The sequence below is a fragment of the Erythrolamprus reginae genome, chromosome 5, assembly GCF_031021105.1.
Source record: "Erythrolamprus reginae isolate rEryReg1 chromosome 5, rEryReg1.hap1, whole genome shotgun sequence".
NCBI lineage: Eukaryota > Metazoa > Chordata > Lepidosauria > Squamata > Dipsadidae > Erythrolamprus > Erythrolamprus reginae.
In genome coordinates this window covers 99,875,826-99,897,546 of record NC_091954.1, presented here as the reverse complement: position 1 = coordinate 99,897,546, position 21,721 = coordinate 99,875,826, and the positions used below count along the sequence as shown (strand labels likewise).

Here is a 21,721-nt window from a genome sequence, read left to right as displayed (position 1 = left end):
TCGATGCACTGGAAGGAGAGTCCAAACCCACCCGGCATGGTTGTTTCGCCAAGTCGCTGGAGTTTGGGATTCAATTTACACTGTTATGAGGTTATATGGTTGTTGTTCAATAAACAGGTTATCCTTAAACTGGCTTCGTTTTTAAAACTGAGGTATTGGGGGCTGCTAAGGGGCGGTGACTACCTCATATTTAAATATTTAAATTAACTCAGTCTCTACCAATAAGATTGGTGAATTACCCATGTTGGACTCTCCTTCCAGTGCATCGAGAAGACCGTTCAGGTATGTACAACGGTTCTTCTAGATCATTTTGGTTGCTCTTTTATGCACCTTCTCCAGAGTTTCAATGTCTCTTTTGAAGTGTGGTGACCAGAACTGAATACAGTACTCCAGGTGTGGTCGGACAAGGGCGTAGTAGAGTGGTATTAAGACTTTCCTGGTCTTGGAGTGTATTCCACTGTTGATGCAGTTTAGGATTGTATTGGCTTTTTTGCACAGACATATCAGTGCACTTTTTGACAATGATGTGGAAGTGATGTGCCATTGTTTTTTTTAATTTATGGTCATTTATTATATTCATGGTCATTCACATATTTGTCTCATCCAGCTATGTTAATACATTTTATAAACAAACAAACAAATAAACAAATATCATCCTTGTTTTTAACACCAGCTTAGTTGGAAAACTGGCCATCAAAAAAAGTATATTATTACCCAACAGTACAATTGTAAGTGAGACATTGGAGTCAATATAGATTCTTCTGATGATTTATGTTGGATTTCACCAGCTGGAACAAGATATAAGGACAATTAGCCATGGTTTGCAGCTTGAGAGATGTTTGTCCCTTTAAAACTATTGTGTCTGGGGTTGTACTGGTACCCAAAGGTACTTTTTCAAAATGCAACTGGACTATATTTTTTTTCCTTGAAGATGCTTCACTTCTCATCCATTCTGACTGAAGAACTGGGTCAGAACCAATCCTACCGGTATGGATAATTACACATAGTTCTGCAGTTCCGGCATGCGAGTGTGCGTTTGAGTGAAGTTTTTCTTCCTTCACCTCTGCAGGAAGCAAAATCTCGCAATGGGACTCGCGTGTGCGAGAGATTTTGGCAAGGTTAGATGCTTCCGTGCATGCGCACGTCCAGATCTGAGGACTTTATCAACAAGAAACTTATTAAAGTCCTCAGCTCTGCCCTGCAAGGGATCCTCCACTTTCCCCATTAAGGAGAGAGCGAGTCACCCTAAACAGGGTGGCTGGGCAAGATTCCGCAGATGCAATCACGGTGGCAAGATGTGAACATTTTGCCATCTTGATCACCATAAGATAAGTCTTAATAAAAGTTCTTAACTGTGTCCGGTCAGATCTAGATTTACCTAACCTCTGTTCTGTCTGGGTTACTCCGGAAGCCAATACCAACCCAAAAAGAGAAGCCAGACACACGGGTAAAAGGCAAAGGCAGTTTATAAAATTCAAGAAAAACACAGGTAACAGAAAATGTCCTTACAAACAGGAAAACGCTGTATCTTCAAATATATCCACGAAGGCAAAAGTCCATGCAGCAATACAGGATTCTTGCTGCCAAGACGAGGCTGTAGATAGCAGACCTACACCTCCCACGGATCTTCCAAACTGCTGGGCCACAAGCCAGGATCAGAGAGGTCGAGAACAAAGCAGGACACTGTAACTCCAACTGATAACACTCCACATGGCTTCAAGGGCTTGCTTGCCTTTTAAACCCTGCTAAGGAGGACCACACCCAAGCCCAGCTGTTCCTAATTCAGTGCTGATAATACTTCTTTAATTGCTCCTTTCTTTGATCTGAACGTCTCTGTCGCATGTCAATGACGGCTTGTGCTTCATGACCTAATTACTCCAAGTTACTGGCTGGGGAGAGCCCCCCCCGGGGCTCTCATGCTGTTCTCCTTCATCCCATTCCTGACTTTCCTCTCCCCCGTCCGACTGTTCAGCCCCCTCCTCTTCGCTGTCATCCTCCTCCGGGCATGGAGCCAGCAGAGACACAACCGGTCCCTGAGCAGCCTCAGGCTGAACCACAACAACCTCCAATGCTGCTCCAGATTTCTCTTCTGGTGTTTCATCCCCCTAAGTTCCTTGAAGAACCAAGAGGAACTCCTGGGTCTATTGATGCAGAGAGGTCGCTGCAAAGGCACAATCCCGTCTAGAGCCCCCCTTGCAGCCATATTCTAGACCATTACCAGCAAATCTGGTATTTACCCAAGCGCCCTCTAAAATCCTTCTGAGTCCATTAGGCATCTGGGGCTATAGGACTGTAACTTGTTGCTTGTATCCTTATGATACATATTATTAATATTGATTGTTTCCTGATTGTTTATTTATACTCTGTGACAAACATTGTTGTACCTCAAGATTCTTGACAAATGTACCTTTTCTTTTATGTACATTGTAAAGCTTATGCACCAAAGAAAAATTCCTTGTGTGTCCAATTACACTTAGCCAATAAATAATTCTGTTCTGTTCTGTTCCGTTCCGTTCCATTCTATTCTATTCCATTCCATTCTATATGAACAAATTTAAATACACTTAATTAAAGGTATTTTTAAGTGGCTGGTTTTTAAAATAATTGGAAAGTTTTTCTGTGCCAACCTGAAATGCATTTATGAGGTTTTGCAGTTCCACCCTACAGACATTTGCCAATCTGCTGGCTGCCTTGACATCCAGGCATTAAAGAGGAATTTAACAGATTAACTTGTATTTGACCTACTTCAGGTCTCTTGATAATGAGGGATGCAGGAGCAAAGAATTAATCTCTCTCAATTTGTGGCCCTCAGGGGTGCTGCTAAATTTTAGAGAGTTTGCATTTTCAAAGTCTCCCATGGTGCTGAAGAGTTTCTGGAACTCAGTGGAATGGCTTAATCTCAGTAAATGAAGAGAAGAATAATTGTATCTCTTTGATTAATTGCATAATGAAGTTCTGAGTATTTAATCATAGTAAATAAATGGTGGGTCCAAATTTTTTTGACTATGAATTGAAAGGAGTAAATTACATATTGAAAGAAAAAAGTGTATCAAACTAATGAAAGGGGTTTGTGGATACAGAGAGAACCATGGATTTTCTGTTGCATTTTTAAGTTAAACTTAAATAAATTGGACTAAGTTATGTAACTAGGGTTACAGACAATTATCTAATGTCTATGGAGAGGGGCGGCATACAAATCTAATAAATAATAATAATATATTAATTCACATAATAATTTAATATTTATATAAAAAATCAGGAGGGAATATTTTTAGTGACTATTATTTATATTGATGTTAAGAGTTCAGTTGGGTTGGCGTAATATGTAATACTCTCATCTAGAGTAGATGCATTTAGGAGTTTTGCAAATGTAAAAATTTGCAAAACTTGGACTTTACCACATTCATCCTTCTTCCTCTAAAGTTAAAGCAACTTTTCCAATTTCAATTCATTTAAATACCAGTGTTGTTTTTAAAGACCATCTTTCAATTAAAACCTGATTTTGTAAATGTACCATCAGTTACATGTCAGCTGTTGTCTAAAGCTAATTAGAAAATGGCAATTAATCATGGAAATAGACATAATAGGCATTATTGATTGCATGTAGAATCCTCTGTTAGTTAGACATATGGACAGGCTAATAGATCGTGCTCAGATAAACTGTTAATAAGGCATGATCAATGGAGTTTTCACAATTCTCACATAAATTCAGATAACTCTCTCTGAATATTTAGGTAGAAGTTAATGTACATTCTGATCATGTTTCCTATCCTAGTCAGTCTATAATAAATTATATTAATACATTTCTGAAATAAATATCTAAGAGCATAGAATATTTTAATAATATATAAACATTCGTAGCAATTTTATTTTTGTATACCTAGTTTTGCAGTACCATGTATATTTATATATTTGCCTTGAGGTCTTGTTATGAAACTAAACAGATTTTAAATAAAGCAAATTGGGTTAATTAATGTTTAGATTTTTTCCCCTGGCAGACATATTTACATTTATGTGCTCATAATTCTACTAATAGATTACTTTAATAATGAATCAGATATAACAATTTAATATTTACAAATTAAGGTTATAATTTAATATATTCTTATCATGCAGCCTAATTATTTAGTAGGGTTTGTTTCTTAGGAAACCCACAAAGGGTTGTGTTTTACAGTAATTTATGTTTTATATTATGAAGCAAAACATATATGGGGAAAAAAACAGGGTTGAGGGGGGGGGAAGAAATTTCAATAAAACCTGGAATTTTGGATAACCAGTGTTAATCAAAAAATAACGATGCTAATATATGCTAGCTGTATACTTACGTTAAAGAGATTCATATGAAATTGTAGAATGTGTTGCAAAATAATGAACAAAAAAGAAATAAATGAATTCTTCAACATTTTTCCTCTGCAGATTGTTCACTGCATATTCCTAAAAACTTTGAAACTTTTTTGGGGGTGGGTGGGAGGGAAGAAGATAATATTTTGATTTATTTGCATTATTATGTTATACATTTTTTAAAAGTGAAAAGTCTGGGAAGGCTCTGCAGAGGGGATTGAGCAGACAGTTACATTGATGGCAGATTCTTGTGATGATCGTGATCAGGGGTGGATTCTAACTGCTTTTTTTAAAGCTGAAAACAAGATTGACAACCACATGCACAGTGCCAGAAACTTGGCTTCTGTGCATGCTCAGAATAATTTTTTTTAAAAGTATTTTTAAAAAAAATAAAAAATAAAATATATTATTTTTTTTTTAAAAGGATGGCAGGGCTCATGGACAGGCACCAACCAAACTGGGTCGGTGACATCATCATAACATCACCAGTGGGCCACTACCAGTTTGGGCAAACTGGTCTGGACTGGGAGAAACCCACCCCTGATAATAATAATAATAATAATAATAATAATAATAATAATAATAGTAGTAGTTGTTATAATAATAGTAATAATAATAGTAATAATAATAATAATAATAATAATAATAATAATTATTATTATTATTATTTAGATTTGTATGCCGCCCCTCTCTGAGGACTCGGAACGGCTCACAACAAGAAACAGTACAAATCCAATACTTAAAACAATTTAAAACCCTTAATAAAGAAACAATCATACATCTCATACAGACCATACATAAAGCGGAAACGGCCCAGGGGAATCAATTTCCCCATGCCTGACGACAGAGGTGGGTTTTGAGGAGTTTACGAAAGGCAAGGAGGGTGGGGGCAGTCCTAATCTCTGGGAGGAGTTGATTCCAGAGGGTCGGGGCCGCCACAGAGAAGGCTCTTCTCCTGGGTCCCGCCAGACGATATTGTTTCGTCGACGGGACCCGGAGAAGGCCAACTCTGTGGGACCTAACTGGTCACTGGGATTCATGCGGCAGAAGGCGGTCCCGGAGATAATGATGATGATAAAAACAACAATAACAGCTTACTTAATATACTATTGGCCTTTAGAGAAATCTCTGGCGAATGAGCAGATCCTATTGTCTACACGCTAGTGTGGTTGTGTGCTTGTGTACAATGTCTGTCCCTCAGTCTATGTTTTGCAGGGAAAGTCACACAGAGTTAACAAGCCGCAATTCTCCCAATACTTTTCCATGTTTTCAGCTAGAGTTGAATTCTCTCTTCCAGCAGCTGCCAACATTGTCAGCCTTGATCTATCAGAAAGGATTTTTTTCCCCCCTGCCCAAAACTTTGAAGCCCCTTTCTAACATCTCCAACAAACTAATTGTTGTCTTCTGCTTCTGAGAACTCTCTGAAGTCCCAGAGAGTTAGTGTCTTCTCAAGGGACAAGAAAGGAGACTCACAAAATCAATTTATCAGGCTATTACGCATTGTCATCAGCCAAAACAAACCCTTACTAAAGACAGGGAGCGGGGAAAAAAATAGAAGTAGCAGGTCTCTGAGAAAAGGTTACAGAACATCCATCTTCTGGTCTCTTCTGATTGTTTCCTTTCTTTGGGCATTTTCATACCCGTTCCCCTCTTCTAAAAGACACCTTATGACAAGCATTGTAACTTCTTCAAACCAGGGGGGAACCTCTTCTTTCGGGCACACAGAAACTTTGCAAGGCCTGAGTGACAGCAAGAAGGGGGGCCGTTGCCACTATGGACATTTGGCAATAAATCATCCCCCTACCCCCCCTACCCCAAGCATTGGGTAGCTGGATTCGTCCCCACTTCCTGTGTGGCTATGAGTGCCACAAAGAGAAGTGACAGAACTGCCATTGTTGCTTGCTGTGATTCCTAAATTCTCAGCACCGGGTTTCAAAGTTAAGTAAAGGATACACTTACTCACACCGCTGAAAATAAAGAGCTAACGGAGGATCATAAAATAAACAAAATAAACGTTAGATGGTTGTTTGGTGAACGATGGATTATAAAATAAGCAATTTCTCTGATTAAGAAATTGTCACTTAATTGTCCTTTAAGTACTGCTGGAGTTAGAATAATAATAATAATAAAATAATAATTATTATTATTATTTATTAAATTTGTATGCCGCCCCTCTCCGCAGACTCGGGGCAGCTCACAACAACAACAATAATAGTGTGACAATGTAACAAATCTAATATTCAAAAAATATCTAAAAACCCATACAACACAAGCATATCATTTATTTTATTTATTTATTACTTAGATTTGTATGCCGCCCCTCTCCGAAACTATATAAGCCTGGGGGAGCATTTCTTTCTTTTTTAAAAAAAATTATAGATAAAATTCCCTTGCTTGCTTTTTACCCTATATACCTGTTGACCCGGTGAATTATGTTGATAACGTTTTGCCCCATTTTACAACTTTTCTTGCCACAGTTGTTAAGTAAATCATGGCCTTTGGTATGATACTAACATGGATCTAACTTCCCCATTGACTTTGCTCATTGTTTCCATCACCCATCTCCTCCCACTCATGACTGTATGACTATAACTTTATTGTTTGTATCCTTACAATTTATATTGACTGGTTCCTAATACAATTGGATTGCTTATTTGTACCTGAACTATCATTAAGTGTTGTACCTTATGATTCTTGATGATCGTATCTTTTCTTTTATGTACACTGAGAGCATGTGCACCAGGGCAAATTCTTTGTGTGTCCAATCACACTTGGCCAATAAAAATTCTACTCCATATTTTATTGTCAGAAGGTTGCAAACTGATTAAATGACCTCTGAACACTGCAACCATCATCAATACAAATCAGTTGCTAAGCATCTGAATTTTGATCAAGTGACCATGTGGATGTTGAAATGGCCCTAAGTGTGAATAAAGGTCCTAAGTCATTTTTTTCACTGCCATTCTAACTTTGTCACTTAATGAACTATTGTAAGTCCAGAACTACCTGTATTAGATGCAGATGATCAGTATTTGAGGTTTGGATTGCATGCCTACTTATGGTATATGATAATTTGATATGATATTTGTCTGAAGTAGTGTAGGGTCTCCTTCCCAAGAAGGGCATTGGGTTATAAGACCTCCAAGGTCCCTGCCAACTCTGTTGTTGTTGTTGTTGTTGTTGTTGTTGTTGTTGTTGTTATTATTATTATTATTATTATGCTACAATTAAAGTTAATGTTGACTTTAGAAAACCAACTTTATTAGGTACGCCATATCTGTGCATGATTTATTTATTTACCATATTTTTTGGAATATAAGTTGAGACTGAAAAATCAGATGCATCTTATACTCTGAATGTAGCTTTCTTTGAAGCTCCTCCCCCCAGTTCTTACTACGATCTTCCCAGCTCTTACCATGCAGGCTCTTTCATTATTACTCTTTGCGAATAATGTTTTCCAAGCCCTAAGTCTTTGCAGGGTTTTTTTTTCATTGCTTTTGCTTGCTCCAAATGTTTCTTCCCAACCCTAACTAGGTGCTAACGATGTTCTCAGCTCTTACTGGCTTGCAAGCTCTTTCATTGTTACTCTTTGTCAAGAATGTTTTCCAAACCCTGTCTTTGTAGGTATTTTTTTCATTGCTCTACTTGCTCCGAATGTTTCTTTCCAGCCATAAACAGGTGCTAACAATGTTCCCAGCTCTTACTGGCTTGCAAGCTCTTTCATTGTTATTCTCTCTGAATAAGGTTATTTTAAAGCCCTAACCAGGGGATAAAATGATGTGATGAAACTGACCAGACTAAGAATGCTAGCCAGGTGAATATCTGGTAAGCAGATTCTTTTTCCCTATTTTCCTCTCCAAAAACTAAGGTGTGTCTTTTACTCCAGTGCATCTTATTTATTATTTATTTATTCATTAATTGGTTTGTATGCCGCCTCCGAACTATTTTCACCTTACGAACCCAAGCCGCCGCCGCTGGGATGCCCTGCCTCCAGACTTCCATTGCCACCCGAAGTGCTGGGATTCCCTTGAGCCTCCTTTCTCTGGGAATCCCCACACCTGTTCTTGTGATGATTCCATTCATTTTTGCCGGCGCTGCTTTGAATCCCAGCGAGGGGAGCCTCAGGGAAACCCCAGCAGCGCAAGAACGGGCGTCTCGGCTGGCAATGGAAGTCCGGAGGTGGGAATTCCCAGCGGCGCAGGGCAAAAGAGGTGAGTTTTGGGATTGCACACATTATTGGCTTTTACATTGATTCCTATGGGAAACATTGTTTCATCTTACAAACTTTTCTAATTACGAACCTCGTCACGGAACGAATTAAGTTCGTAAGACGAGGTACCACTGCACTCCGAAAAATACGGTGTTATGATGGTGTTGTTCTTTGAGGAATGAAAAGAAATCAGGTTGATGTAGTGAATTATGTCTTTTAAAACCAAATAGCTAGAATGAGAATGGAGAGATGGAAACATCTGTGTACCCATCACTGTGTTGTTTGGGTTTGATGTATTTCCCCCCACTCAAGCTTTTACCCAGCCATTAAGGGTGTTCCTTTCAGACAAATCAGCCACAGAATGCTAACCATATATAATTCTTGTTGATGCTGGCAGGGGTGAAATGACTGTTCTCTTTCGAATATCTCCCGACTGAGTGCACTTCCTATATAGAAGATAAGGGAAGAACTTTGAGTGACTGTGGAAATATAAATAATGAATTTGCTAAAGTGGGTCTGTCTCCACTATTCTGTTTTCCAGCAGAATGGTCAGTTAAAATCAGTCGCAACATCTGCTTCCAGATCCGTTTTTATTCTGTAGACATAATGGCTGAAGTTCTCTTTCAAAAAGAACAGTTTGTGTATGTGTGTGTTTACGTGTGGCAGAGAATGTTGTGGACTTTTTTTCTTTTTTTTTAAATGTCATAAGTCCCTGCTATGAGCTCGTGACCTACCGTTCAAAAGAATCACTGGGCGATTTCTTGTAAAAATTTCTGCCATTCCAAAGTGGATGTATCCTTTCTGTTTTTTAGATGGAATGTGTGTTTTTTTAAAGTTGTTTTTCAATTATCATTTTTTTAAGGGGGGGGGGGAGAGAAATGAGGGGATTTGAAAGGCTCCTGCCAATTTTATCAAGGAATTAATACTGCTGCATCTCAGAGTTTAATAGCAAAATGGAATGAAGTGCTTCTCATTCCATTTCTGCGTATTGTGTGTTGCAAATAGATTCTGGTGGGCCTATCATGCTTGATTGATATCAACTGGTTATATGTCTTCTTTTTTCTCCCTTTTTTAATAATAATGTGTGATTTAATGAGAAAAAAAAAGCCTTCAAGGTGCTTTTGGATTTCACAGTCAAATTTTTACAGAAGGTATTATAAGACACGGGTTTTCTAGGCTTCGTGACAGTTTTATCCCAGTTCATCATCTTAACTAAAAAATAATCCTATCTAACTTGAAATCCACATCAGCCATAACTAGAAAATAAATCCAGGCTGCAGCTCAGACTTGTAACCTAACAGCTATCATAAATAATCAGAACCTATTTGAAGGTGGAAGATGGGACATTAGAAGCTATTTACACTAGTGGAGTGATCCCATCGATCAGTAACAGCAACCCGTAGATAAGACTCATATGATGTCATAGTAATTTATGGCAAGCATTGTCAGTAAAACCCCCATAGAACCTTCTCACTGACAGCTTCATTCATTTCTTGTTTGTGATGCATTTTGTTGTTAAAAAAGAATCAATAGCAAATAGATGCTATTGAGAGTTTCTACTGGTTAAATATGTGTGTGTGTGTGGGGGGAAATTCCTGCCTTGTTCAAAACAGACTGCAAAATTAAAAATCAGAATCAGAATAAGGAGTACCTTATTTTACATAAAATGAAACCATCAAAGCTGTTGAATAAGTGAATTCTTACAGAAAACAGGGATATGAAAATTGAGCAACGTTAAGATGTTTTCTTACTGAGCATATGAGCTTGTAGCATATCCCCAGGTTTTCTTAGATTAGATTTTTGATTGGATTAATCAAAACAATGAAGTAGATTCCTGAAAACAAAAGGAAAAGTAACACTTGAATACAGGCATTTCTAACCGAGAAAGCATGCATTGAGCTTTGAGGGTATTCTAAAATACTCAAGAATTAGAATGTGTTATTTTTACTAATTTAATCCATCAACCACCTCCACAGTGGGACTGCCCCGTGGCAGCCCCAAGCTTGCTGGTAGAGCCAGATCTTCAGGCCAAGTGAGAAAGGTGGGAGCAGTTTTTATCTCTGGGGGGGATTAAGAAGTTCCAAAAGGCAGGAGCCACGGCAGAGAAGGCTCTTCTGGACTCCACCAGCTGGAATTCCTTGACTGAATGGGTCAATATAAATGTAAACAATACTTCCAGTTGTTTAATTTGTTGTTAACAAAAGTTTAGCACCAGCACGGGAGAAGGAACCTTGTGAAATTTTATACATCATGCTCCTAAACAATTAGACTAATTAATAATTATTATTAATAATTTATTATACTTGTATGCTGCCCCTCTCCGAAGACTAGACTAGATTTGGATTCAATATGACTTGAGTGGGCAGAAAACAAAATAGTTGTCAATGCAGTTAATGGATCTTAGCAATCATTTCCTGCAAGCTTTTATAGGGAATCTAGTGAAAATATTATTTTTATACTATGTAAGCCTCACAAAGAGAAAACCTTTCTTGGTGTATGGTTTGTCATGGGAAGTCATTCAGGCATCATGAATGTATAGAAATCTAGAGAGTCATCCCTGTGATGAGGCAGTGCACAGAGTCATTGTATTTGCTGTATATTTCAAGTTGTCATTGAGGCCTGTTTCATGTATTATTGAAGTCTAGCCTTGAGCCACAAAGGCACATTCTGAAAATGATATCACAATTTCATGGCGGGGGTATTTATTATTAGCCAAATCATGCTTTTCACACTGAAAGAAAGGAAGCTACTATCTTGCTGCTAAAGCTAGGAGTCCAGGCAGGTAAATTAAAGAATCTAATTGTTACTCAGATCTATTACTTGTCAATACACGACATTCTACGTAAATCATGGATCTACATATTTGAGGTGACTGATTTTTCATGATAAGCTTGCAAATGGATAGTAATCTGAAGAAAAGGTTTGGTTTTAGAAACATAGAAGACTGACGGCAGAAAAAGACCTCATGATCCATCTAGTCTGCCCTTATACTATTTTCTGTATTTTATCTTAGGATGGATATATGTTTATCCCAGACATGACTAAATTCAGTTACTGTGGATTTATCAACCACATCTGCTGGAAGTTTGTTCCAAGGATCTACTACTCTTTCAGTAAAATAATATTCTCTCAGGTTGCTTTTGATCTTTCCCCCAACTAACTTCAAACTGTGTACCCTTGTTCTTATGTTCACTTTCCTATTAAAAACACTTCACTCCTGGACCTTATTTAACCCTTTAACTTATTTAAATGTTTCAATCATGTCCCCCTTTTTCTTTCTGTCCTCCAGACTATACAGATTGAGTTCTTTAAGTCTTTCCTAATACGTTTTATGCTTAAGACCTTCCACCATTCTTGTAGCCCGTCTTTGGACCCGTTCAATTTTGTCAATATCTTTTTGTAGGTGAGGTCTCCAAAACTGAACACAGTATTCCAAATATGGTCTCACCAGCACTCTATATAGCGGGATCATAATCTCCCTCTTCCTGCTTGTTATACCTCTAGCTATGCAGCCAAGCATCCTACTTGCTTTCCCTACCACCTGACTGCACTGTTCACCCATTTTGAGACTGTCAGAAATCACTACCCCTAAATCCTTCTCTTCTGAAGTTTTTGCTAACACAATACAATACTCAGATTGAGGATTCCTTTTCCCCCGAGTGCATTATTTTACATTTGGAAACATTAAACTGCAGTTTCCATTGTTTTGACCATTTATCTAGTAAAGCTAAATCATTTATCATATTACAGACGCCTCCAGGAATATCAACCCTATTGTTTTTGTTTTGTAAACAAGAGGAAAAATAGTATATTACCTGTTAAGCACTAGTCTTGAATGAGAATTGATTGTTTGGGTATTATTATATAACCGTTTTGGTGTTTGGAACAAAAATCTGAGATGTACGTTTAAGTAATTCTCTGATTGTCCATCTGTCAATCTATCTATCATCTACTTACCTACCTACCTACCTACCTACCTACCCATCCTTGTTTGAATTCAGTTTTGACAATAGTCATCTCTTCAGTAGGCCAATGGACTTGGCATTTTATATATCTAAAATAAAGACCCCACAATAAGGATTTGTGAAGCAGGGCACTAAATTATTCCAGTGCTGAGATTAAACAAAATGATTAGTCGGAGCAAATCAGATTTCCATCACAGCTATCCAGCCAGACAAGGACGGAAAGCTCATCTATGTTCCTTGTACATGGCGAAGAATTTGCTGCTAAATTAATGTGCATTTATTTATCATTTATTATGTGCACTGTTCACTGCATGTTGCAAAAGATCAGAACTGACAAGTGATTAGTCTAGGAAATAACTTGCCATTGATCTGAAATGTTGGATCAATCTCCCATAGAGAGGAAGTGGCTGGGAGATATGGAACAAACACCATGTGAGAACCACACTCCAGGCATGTTTCCATTAAGGATCTGGGAAGTGTTTTTAGAGGTTCTTGAAAATCATAGAAGTTTCTGGAGATGCCTAATATGCCCAATAGTCCTGAATATGAAAGATTCATTTCAAGAGCTTCTAGTGTTATTACTAATTTACCTGCTCCCATATTACCATTCAGGTTTGGAAACAAAGCAGAAATAATGCAACAAAGCAAAAAAAGTACAACAAAAATATAGAAAAGGCTTGTTGTAGCTTGTTGAACAAGGAAGATTTGCATCAATGGAGGGCCAAAAAAGGTGGCAGAATATTGCTTAAACCTGATCCCAGGTTACAAAAAAGTTTGGGTATAATTAGGGAGGGAGGGAGGGAGGGAGAGAGAGAGAGAGAGAGAGAGAGAGAGAGAAAGATTCCTCTTTTTTTAAAAAAATCACAAATTGATGTTTTATATTATACTATAGTCTATTGCCACAAATAAATTAAATTTTAAACTTTGGATCTTGGTGCTGTCAACATATATCAGGCAATAGATGATCTGATATAAAAATAAATCTTAAGAATAATTATAATTAGCAATTTAAGAATAATTATCTATGAAATTTAGGTTTTTAAAGATTTCCCCACACTTTCCAGTGTGTCCGATAGTAGCAAATACTATGAAAAGAATCTTTGTATCTTGTACAAAGTAGCAAATACTATGAAAGGAATCTACTGTATATAGCTACTTCACTTAACAAAGCGGCGTGCATAAATGCACCCAGTGAGTGTATTGTCCCTGTCCTACTGTTCCCATTTATTTGTGCTCATTTCTTATGTATATACCTATACTTTATACTTATCTGTTTGTATGTTATGGTCATACTTATATTTGTTTTCTCATGCATGCTTGACAAACTAAACTAAACTAAACTAAACTGAACTAAACTGAACTTTTTATATGTTTACATTTGTTAACTATAATACTTTGGGAACTATCTCCAAGTTGGTACCAATAAGTATTAAACCTCATTTAAATGTATCAAAGTTCATTCTTATACCCTCACAATGTCTGCAAGAAGATAACCCTTCTCAGTGATTAGTACAATTTATCATTTTAAGTTGGACGTGTACCGAAAATAAAGTCATCCTTTCAGGAAATAAGTGCTGTATTTTCATGGAACATCAGATTCAAATATGATTGAAATACATACTGGCATATGCCTACTCTTACACAAGACAACTCTGATGGCTTAAATTGATATGAGTGGCCTGACATATTCATTGCTTTCTTTATTTGTTTAGTGTTATCGAAAGCAATGACGAACATAACAAAAGTTCTGCTGCCTTTATTTAATTACATTAGTCAAAATCCTGCTTTCTTTTTTAACAATGCTGAGAAACAACTGGAAAGAATGTGTTTGCTTATGTGTTTGTTAGAATACACATGTCCATGCTAAGAGAATAACTGGGTCTAAATGGAGGAGGTGGTGCTTTGATAGCTATGGAAACAGGAAAATGCAAACTTATGTCCAGAAAGTGTTGATTTTTTTTCAAAATTCACCATTCCAACAGATTGTGATTATATCAGAAGCAACTGCGTCCTCTTCGCCGACGATGTAAAACTCTTCAACACCACCGATAACACAACTACTCTCCAAAAAGACCTGAACTCTTTTTCTGAGTGGTCTAACACATGGCAACCCCAAATCTCAACTAGCAAATGCTCTGTCCTACACATTGGGAAAAAGAATCTGAATTCCAAATACGAACTGAATAATCAAATTATCACAGATAATCCCCACTCGGTTAAAGACCTCGGTATACTAATAACAAAAGATTTAAGTGCCAAAGCCCACTGCAACAACATAGCCAAGAAGGCTTCAAGAGTTGTAAACCTAATCCTACATAGCTTCTGTTCTGGCAATCTCACACTACTTACCAGAGCTTAAAAAACTTTCGCCAGACCCATCCTCGAATACAGCTCATCCGTTTGGAACCCATATCGCATGTCAGACAATAACACCCTTGAAAATGTCCAAAGATACTTCACTAGAAGAGCCCTTCACTCCTCCACTTGAAACAGAATACCCTACGAGACTAGACTTTCAATCCTGGACCTAGAAAGCCTAGAACTAAGACGCCTTAAACAAGATCTAAGTATTGCCCACAAGATCATATGCTGCAATGTCCTGCCTGCCGGCGACTACTTCAGCTTCAACCACAACAACACAAGAGCACACAACAGATTTAAACTTAATATTAACCGCTCCAAACTTGACTGTAAAAAATATGACTTCAGTAACCGAGTTGTCGAAGCATGGAACTCATTACCGGACTCCATAGTGTTATCCCCAAACCCCCAACACTTTACCCTTGGATTATCCACGGTTGACCTATCCAAATTCCTAAGAGGTCAGTAAGGGGCGAGTACAAGTGCACTAGAGTGCCTTCCGTCCCCTGTCCTATTGCTCTCCTATATCTCCTATACCTTTCTTCTATTCCTATATATCTTCTTCTATTCTTTCATTGATATATTCTATTACTTTATCTTCTTTTCTTTCTTAGATATATTTTGAGTATATCCTCTATAACCTTCATCGTGTATTTTACTATGTGTATACCCACTAAAACCCTCATTGTGTATTGGAAAAAATCAATCAATAAAATAAAACAAACAAACAAACAAACAAATAAATAAATCTTCAAACCAGTAGGGCAATGCTTTTATGGCAGGGCTACCATTTTTCTTTTAACTTGACATGGGAGGTCACATAAATTGTGCCAGTGATAATGATAATTTCATTGGATAAATCACTAAACCAATAGCCCATTTTTAAAAGTTCCTTTTATTAGTTTATTCTATGAAAGCAAGTTAAAGCAAGTAATTGGTTACTTACGGTTTTGTTAATAAACCCACAGGTGGGTCTTTGGGAACGACACAACCCTCAAAAGGACAGTTTGTATAGTTTGTTAACAACTAGACAGGGACCACAATTTTTGTTATGAGCCTAAGTTAGTTAGGCCCAAAGCATTTTAGAGCTTTAAATTTTAAAACTAACATCCTGAATTCAGCTTGGGAAATCGTTGGCAAATAGCTCAGGTCTTTCAGTGTTTGGGTAACATCGGTGTCTTTTAAGTGTTTTTGTTCTAAATGAAACATTGGCTTGGGTTAATGGTCCAGTCAATAGTACTCCAGAGCTTTCAACTGAAGAAACAAGACCTGTTCTGGAAGTTTAGTGTTGATATCTCAATGACTTAGTAGCAAAAGGGGAAATAATAACACCGGAGCTGATAGAAATGAAAACAATGTATTTAAATGATTAGCTCATTTTAAACAATCAACATTGGCCGCAATTAACAACATTTCTAGGGGACAAAAAATGGAAGTTGTTTGTTTAAAAAAAATAGAAAGTTCATGAACCATTTCTAGGTTGTTTCTGTATAAACGGAACAGATGAAGATAAGACTCTATTTACTTTTGCTGTTGGTGGAAGCTGATCTTTGCTTACCTGTTCTTACACATATTCTTAAGTGTGTCATTCAGAAAAATGGTCTCTAATTTTCTGAAATGTAATCTAGACTTAATCAGGCAAATCATATAATGGAGCCCTTTGTGTGTTTCTTTGCCGATAAAGAAATATTGCCCTTATGAATATTTTACACGTTTCATAGGTAGTAACCTTGCTTCTATGACTTCATACTCCTTTCCCCAAATGGTCTCTAGATTGTACTCAGGAAATGTTATTACAAGACTTTCTGTCATATTTCTTGAAAAGATGGTTTCCTCTGAATGGCATGGAACAGTGGGGTATTTCACTGGAATTTTAACTTCCCCATGGAAGAGGTCAAACGGTCAGACATCATAGCTATTTTGCCACATAAATGTCTAATGCAACAAAAAGTTGGCAGGGGAGCTTTATATGGGAATCTGAATAAATAAAATTTTCATGCAGCTGATGGCCTCCTTTTTACTGTTCATAAAAGTTTGCTGAAACGAAACCAACCAATTTGCAATTGAGATTTGACCCTTCCAATGGTGAGATTTTTTTTTATTTGTGATATATACACACACAAGAGGAAAATTTGTGTGTATATTGGGTGTGTGTATCTTGAAGGTAAGAGACAGTGGATGAGAGAGATTCAACTTCTACTAGATTCAAGCAAGTGGATGGATTCTGGAATTGAATTAGTGAATGCTGGGCTAAAGAGACCAATTGTCTGATAAGGTACTTCTTATGAACTTAGTGCTTTTACTTTTCTACTATTGAAAATAGCAGTGATATATTTGTGATTCATGACAAAACCAATATTTTTGGATATCCTTATGATTAATTTGTCTGTGTGGTGTTTGTGTGTCTGTCTGTCTGTGTATACGTACATACACAACTTATCAAGAAATGCAATTTAGTTACCCAAGATTAGTTACCCATCAGTCGGATCTATTTCCTGTGCCACAGAAATGACAAGTATAATTGATATGCGCTTCCACTTTTTGGAACTTTTCTATCTCACTCAAAATATTATTATTGATTTCTCTTGGGGGAAAGTTTAAGATTGGTTTCAGAGCTGGAAGGAACAGGAAAAAACAGATTTGCGCTTTCTTCTCTTCTGGCCTTATTATCATAACTGAAATTAAGCATGTTGTTATTATATCAAAGAGTGGACCCCCCCCCCTTTTTTTACTCCAGTTTCTAGATGGAATGAATTTGAGCTTGAATTTAAAAGAATGTAACTTAACAGAAACATTGAGGATGATATTCTTTATTAATCTGAGAAAAAATAATTGGTAACAAAGAGTTGGTTGATGTAAAGTTATGGAAATATTAATTATTAAAATATTAATGCATTTGGTTTTCTCAAGAAAATGGGCCAAAGATGTAATCTTCAAACAACTTTTTTCAGAAAATATCTGGAGTAGTCCTGGTGACTTCACTAAAAAGTTAGTGTGAGGAATTTAGGATGACAAATAATTGTCAGAGGTGATAGAATGAAGTTTCCATAATTTGGGAGATGAGTAAAGATCAACTGGAATTATACTAAATGTTATTTTAGAAATTATGCAGAGGAGCAGCAGTAATGATGAAGGAAGATAATGAGATATGATTAGTGAGGATAACTGAAAAAGCAGGCAACCAAAAAATAAAATGAACAAAGGGAGAATATAAAAGGAGTTTATAACAATAAATGATGACAATTATCTTCTACACTAAAATGTAAATGTATTCAATAAATTAAGGAACTTTATTTAGAGTAAATTTTCTACTCATATTTTTTAATGCAACTGCCTTCAGTTCTCCCAATTTTTTAAAAACATATTTAAGTTTTGAAATGCAAACATAAAAACTAACATAAATTAAGACAAATAGGAGAAACAAGAGAAACAAAAAACTGCAAAAAAGAAGAAAGGGAAAATATATTAAAAAAAAGATAAAGAAGAAAAATCTAGAAAGAAATTGCATCATCAAGACAAGTACAAAATGTTTAGTAATTTTAAAACATCCTCTAATACTCAACCAAAAGATTTCTCATAATCTTTTAAATTTAAATTTCTCATAAAGCCTCATCATTCAATCTTAATCAGCAAAAGTACATCAATATCAGAACTAAAAATATATATACAAATTTAAATAATTCAATTTTATTTGTGTCTATATGCGTATGACGTACTGTATGAAATCAATTTCACATTTCTTTCCTTTATGTTACATACTGCCATGTCATTTTGTGTAAACGTTTATGAGAAAAAAGAGAAAATATATAAAAAATTTAAAGAAAGAAAAAAGTTTATTCTTTCCTTGTCTTATAGCTACAAATAAATATTTTAATATGTCATTATTATCAGCTACTACATACTAGAAAAAGTTCTAGATACGTTCTGCCATTTTTTCTCTCATCAGAAGATATTTATTGTACTTAAATGAGAGAAAATTAACCTGTCTATCTGTCCATAAGGTTTTTAAATGTTACAGGTAGCATTCCTATAATTATTTAAAATCTCATTTCCAGTCAATCTCTTAGTCTCTTTGAAAGTTTTCCAAAATCAAAATTCTAATTACCCATTTGCTACTTACTTCAAAATTGAAGAAAAAATGTTTTCAATTTTAAACATACATAAAAATTGCATAAAAACTCTTTTGTTGTGGGTTGAAGAAAAACTACCCAGTGTGATAAAGAATCTTCTTCTGAATGCTCTAAATATCAAAGAAGTAATTTATAAGCTTTTTCTGGTAAAAGTGATTCAGGGGGCAAATGTACAAACCCAGCAACTTTTTGAAGGGTCTAAGCCAGGGGTCGGCAACCTTAAATACTCAGAGAGCCATTTGGACCCATTTCCCACAGAAAAATAAAACACTGGGAGCCACAAAACTCTTTTCGTGCCTGAGCAGCTACAAAACTAGCATATATAGTTGAATTAAATATTCTGTTTTCATATGAAACTTTTCTTTTCTTGGATTTATCCATGGTTGGCCTATCGGGGGTCAAAAAGCTTAATAAATTTCATATCGGTGGGTGTCACACATTGGCAGTTTTGATGCATATTTTCAGTGACAGAGCTGCAGTAGTGGGATGAAACAGCCACATGTGGCTCCAGAGCCAAAGGTTGCTGACCACTGGTCTAAACCAGGGCTTGGGCTCAGCTGTCAGTTTGGGATGCTAAGGTTCTAAAACTCATGAGACATTGCTGTTTATGATCTTGTTGCAGGGAGCATCTGTAAGAAGCACTCTAGGTGCCGAAAAAGTGTTGGCATGTGCTATTGCATAATTCAAGCTTTGGGAGGGCAAAAACAGCATACCCTGCCCCCTGGAGGCCCTCTGGAGGCCAAAAATCGCCTGTTCACAAATTCTGGTGGGCCCAGTAGGCTCATGTTTCCCCCTCCCCAGGCTCCAAAGACTTCCTTGGAGCCGGAGGAAGGTAAAAATGCCCTCCCCCATCCCTCTGGAGGCTCTCTGGAAGCAAAAAACATCCTCCCAGAGCCTCTGTGCAAGCCTAAAATGAGCTGACCAGCACACACTTACTTACTTACTTACTTACTTACTTACTTACTTACTTACTTACTTACTTACTTATTAGATTTGTATGCTGTCCCTCTCTGCAGACTCGGGATGATGGAGGGATGGATGGATGGATGGATGGATAGATGATAGATAGATAGATAGATAGAAAAAAGATGGATAGATAGATAGATAGATAGATGATGGATGGATGGATGGATGGATGGATGGATAGATAGATAGATAGATAGATAGATAGATAGATGATGGATGGATGGATGGATGGATGGATGGATGATGGATAGGTGGATAGATGGATAGATACATGGAGCTGAGCTAGGGCCACAGCTCGTGTGCTGGCAGATATGGCTTCACGTGCCACCTGTGGCACCCATGCCATAGGTTCGCTACCACTGCTCTAGGTGATCTCAAGTCTTCTCCTTAATCTGGAGAAGGACAATTAATTCAATGACTCCATTTTCCACTATAATTGTCAACTCTTCTAAAAGTAAAGCCATCTTCAACTTGTCATTGTTGCTCCAGAAGGCAGCTCCCACATATTTTAGAAAGTGGGTGAGGACAAATTCTCCCCATTTATGGATACATTTTTTCACTCAGAAGTCACTCACGGACTATACAATGCTGTATTATTCCTCTGCACAGTAGTTTCTTATGCTTTAACCTATTAATATGCTTTCAGAATGTATTAGATGGCCATACTAAAAGAAAAGAAGCTACAATGTTCTCCCGGCCAACGGCTACTTCAGCTTCAACCACAACAACGCACGAGCTAACAACAGATACAAACTTAATGTAAACTGCTCCAAACTCGACTGCAGGAGATATAACTTCTGTAACCGAATAGTTGATGCATGGAACTCACTACCTGACTCTCTAGTATCTTCTCCTAACCCCCAAAACCTTTCCCTTAGACTATCCACTATTGACCTCTCCTAATTCCTAAGAGGTCACTAGGGGGTGTGCTTAAGTGCACCAGTGTGCCTTCCATCCCCTATCCTTACTGTTGCTTTCTTTATAATTGCTGCTTGTACATAAACATTATCACTTCTAATATTTTTTCTTTCCATTCAAATTTTAGATCTTAACTGTATCATGTATTATATATATATTTATTTATTTATATTGACAAAACAAATATATATATACATATTGACAAAACAAACAAATAAATAAAACAAAATAAAAATATTCCACTCCATGGAACTAAGTTAGATTCCTTCTAACTTTGTTTACAGTATTTGGTTTATCTGCTAATCTCCCCTGTCAATACAGCCTAAAATCTTATTCAGTTTTGTTTGCAATCCATACTAGTATTTTGCGTTCATTTAGTGACAGGCTAGAGTTCCATCAAGCCTTTCACACTTTATTTTCTCCAAGCCAAGTATTTATCATCCTGTAAACGTGCCTATTTAAGGCGTTGAATTTGTCTGTTGACATTTATTTTGATAGTTTCAGTTTTTGCTTAGTTTCATTAGCTTCCATTCTGTCCTGGAACATGGACCGGATTTTTATATGTAAAACTGTTGGTTTTTCAAGTTTTTACTTACACAGAGGTCTCACCAGGTGTCTTAATCTGGCTGGAACATAAACAGATGATCTCAAACTCCATCTCTGGTGAAACAGACCGATTACAACTGCTGGGAATTTTGCCCAGAAAAGCGCTATTCATTCGGTTAGGATTCTGTTCTGATTCTAATCTCCTAATGCCCCCAAATGCTCTTCCCCATTGGAACAGGTTGAGCAACATCCTAATGACAAAGAGCACTTGACAATCTGCCAAA

General features: G+C 36.9%; 1 protein-coding gene across 8 annotated transcripts in view; it reads left to right on the top strand.

Moving 5' to 3' along the window:
- The window catches only part of MECOM (MDS1 and EVI1 complex locus), a 732,881-nt gene that overhangs the window by 395,290 nt on the left and 315,870 nt on the right, over window positions 1-21,721 (top strand). The window lies entirely within an intron of this gene.